The following is a 3,931-nucleotide window of genomic DNA, read 5'->3' as shown; positions in this document are numbered from 1 at the left end:
AGCAATCACGCACTCTGATGCACACGCGCCATAGAGCCCGTCACCCCTAGGCCCAACCCCTGGTCGGCCTGCCCGATCACTTTCGATCGCAGGGATCATGATACACATATCCGGCGCGAAGGACTAATGGCCTTGGTGTTAGACCCAATAATAAATGGGTACCATTTCACAAGGGTCCTCATGGATGGCGGCAATGATCTAAATCTGATATATCAGGACACAGTCCGCAAAATGGGGATAGACCCGACACAAATAAGCCACAGTAATACTACCTTCAAGGGAGTAATACCAGGCCAAGAGGCCCACTGCACGGGCTCTCTACTACTAGAGGTGGTATTCGGTTCTCCCGATAACTTCTGGAGTGAAACATTAACTTTTCACATTGCTCCATTCCGGAGTGATTTTCAAGCACTACTCGGAAGGGCGGCTTTCCCTCATTTTAACGCAATGCCGCATTATGCTTTTCTCAAGCTCAAGATGCCCGGTCCACGAGGCGTCATTACAGTTAGCGGAAATACCAACCGTTCTTTACGAATGGAAGAGGACGCGACGGCTCTAACAGCCGCACACTAGACAGCCTCACCAACCAGAAAAATGGCAGGTCGTCAAGACCACGGACACGGTTAGACGAGTCCGGCGTTCCATCATACATGGATGAGATTGGTTTTCGAACCCTCATAAAATGATACCAGGGGCTTCCCGCGTGTAATCAGGGCCAGCCCGGCTCAACTAGGCCTCTCTGGAATTTTGATAATTCACTCTTCTTTTTGGCACGGCAAATTTCACCTAAGTTCTTTCCTTTTGCAGGTGACAATCGTGCTACACCCGTCCAGGACACGGCACAACAGAGACACAGGCGCAGACATGCAGCAGGGACCTGCCCAAAGGTTTCTTTTTAGATTAAGGCCCTGCGTAAACCTTTTTTTACTGTCTCTTGTTGCTCACATCCTTCGGATACTCCACACAACTGAGAAGGATGCCGGCGTTATTGGCATGTGGCCATGCCAGGATTTTGCACATACCTAGACACAAGGGGTTTCTTATAAAGGGCATTGTTTATCCCGGTATATGTTATAAAGACCAAACACCTTAGGGAGTGTTCGGCGTCGCGAGTTTGGCCCTATATGCATCAACTCCGAATCATTTCTTTGGTCAAATGTTGGGTTTGCCCGGCTCCCACGTTTTGGTATCTTACGTTCCGTTATATCGGCTAAGGTAGCACTGGGAGAACTACTGCGATTGTGCCCTGGTTCATTTGGATGAGCACCTCAGTAGAGAAAGCCGAAAACTTACTATCATGATATAGCGAGAGACTGGTCATCCACTCGATGACTAATCGGAATCTTCGGGATTCCTCCGCATTAACGGAGGGCCGTTTCCCGGTCATGTACGTACACGCCCCGTATTTGGACGAGCGCAGAATTACCAGGGGCTATATAGTAGCCCCACTGTCAAACTCCTATGGCTAAGTGAAAGTGTTAAAGCAATATAGTCCGATTGCCTCATTCGCTATGCTATCACCTCCTTAACGGACCAAGACGTTGGATCAAGTGTGGATATGCATCTTTTGCGAACACCCCCGCATTATATGCGTGGGGGCAGAAGCCGACGACTGCAAACTTTCAGGTTATATACATATATACATAAATGGCCGCATAGGAGGCATCATAGTACTTTCAGGCAAAAGTATAAATACAACCTCGATTAATTCAGAAAAACATTGTTTGTACAATGGGACTACATGTCACTTGAAAATAATATTCTTCAAGCACTGAGCCTCTATCAAACAAGCGCCTTCAAGGACTTCTTCAAAGTAGTGCTCGGCAGCCACTCGGCCTATGGCCGAACCCTGTGTCGCAACAGTGGTGGCCTCCATCTCCGCCCAGTATGTTTTGACACGGGCAAGGGCCATCCGCGCACCTTCTATGCACGCCAATCTCTTTACAGCATCGATGCGTGGCACATCATCAAGGAATTGTTGCACTAAGCTAAAGTAGCTATTCGGCCTTGGCCCTCCCGGCCATAGGTGATCCACAACAGACCTCATAGCAAGTCCGGACAACCTATGGAGCTTGGCCCAACCGGTCAATCGCTCATTCAGCAGCAACAGACGGACTGGAGCGTGAAACTGTGACCAGAACAACTTTTCCACTTCGGGACCTTTTTGATCCTTGAAGTACTCGGCTGCATCAGCAGCACTTGCAGCCAAATCCATGTACGCATCCGCAGAACTCCATAGCCGGTCCATAGGAGCATACTTCGGATCTCCGAACTTAGTCCGCAACAAGAAGGGCTTCCCAGACACGATATCTGCAGCTTGATTCAGCTCCTCCTTCGACGCTCTAATTTTGGAGCGGGCTTCCTTGGCAGCCACCCGGGCCTTCTCCAGGTCCATCGCCTTCGCCTGGTTTTCTTCTTCAAGAAGCTGGTAATGGTCAGCAACATCATTTAACTCTACAACCATCTTGGCTATTTTTTCCTTGCTCACGCAATGCGCGGCCTATTCGGCCCTTAACTCTTCGGCCGCCTTTAAAGCGGCCGCATTGCTACTCCTTGCTTGCTCCTTGGCTCGGGCAAGCTCCGCTCGAAGGGTCTCCACGGTGGCAGCTCCATCTGCAGTCACAACATATTAAAGATACTGGCATCATGCTGCTCTTATTATGTGACGATCACCAGAAAAATCACTCACCCTGTGCCTCGTCAAGCCACTTGTTGACAAGCACGATGTCGGCATCTGCCGCATCTAGTTGCCGCTTTAGTTCGGCAAACCCATCAGTCCGGCTAGCCACCAGAACTTCAACCACCTGCACATAAAGGCGGTCTGGTTATTACCTGGGACTATGATCCTCTGTTTGCCGCCGTTTTTGACGACAACCAGAGTCTCAGGGGCTACTATCTGCATGGGCATACCTAACGTATGCAGTACTGTTAAAAGCATACATTATTTCACGTACGTCGAAGCCTTTCAGCAGACTCATAAAAGCTTCATGCAACCCGCTTACAGCGGATGAAATCCTTTCAATTACCGTACCCATTAGCGTACGATGCGCTTTCGAGACGGCAGCTTGCCTCAGAAGATCCTTCAGCGTGTCCGACCGCACACTGTACGGACCCTTGCTGTCGCTCTCCTTGGGAGCCGGATACTGGGGATTCCGGGAAGCCAAAGGGTTATCCTCTGGCCCTAGTGGATCCGGAGATATCCTCGGGCGGGCAGCCTATGCAAAATTTCGGCGGTTAGGTATCTGGCCTCCCTCAACTTCTTGATGTCCTCCTCCATGACGGAGGAAGTCATCCATCAGCCTTGAAGGCTGGATCCGGACATGATTGAAGGTCCGAAGCACATGACCCGAGCTTTGGGTGTTAGAGCTCGAGGCGGGGGAAGGATTCGATTGAGCGCGGGAGGGAAAAAAGAAAAAGCCTTGTCCCCTTTATAAAGAGGGTGAATATCAGGCATCCTCCTCATGGCCGTTTGAGACTTACCTAAGATCTAGGAGTCATACCAACAGGCGCGGTTGTGTTACCCACGTTTGTATTGATGAGAATCCCGTGATAAGGGGAACACGATCTCTGCTTTGACAAGATGTGTCCAGGAAACCGCCTCGCGCTATGTGCGGGGCTGGTTAAAGAAAAACGGTTCAAATAATTACCGGGCCGTGGCGTGATGTCATGCTGCCAAAACGTGTCAGCAAATTAGTTTTGTGGAAATATTATTCTCTCTATGGTGGTATGTGGAACTTATTTTGTAGGGTCGGACACTATCCTTGTATTCAAACTCTTCCATGGTGTATTTGGAGGAGGAACCCGCCTTGCAATGCTGAAGACAACACTGCGCGCCGGACTCATCGTTATTCAAGCCTGGTTTAGGGGCTACTGAGGGAGTCCTGGATTAGGGGGTCGCCGGACAGCCGGACTGAAGGAAATATGCCCTAGA

Source organism: Triticum aestivum, chromosome 6A (genome assembly GCF_018294505.1).
Source record: "Triticum aestivum cultivar Chinese Spring chromosome 6A, IWGSC CS RefSeq v2.1, whole genome shotgun sequence".
NCBI classification, from domain to species: domain Eukaryota; kingdom Viridiplantae; phylum Streptophyta; class Magnoliopsida; order Poales; family Poaceae; genus Triticum; species Triticum aestivum.
This window is presented reverse-complemented; position numbering follows the sequence as displayed.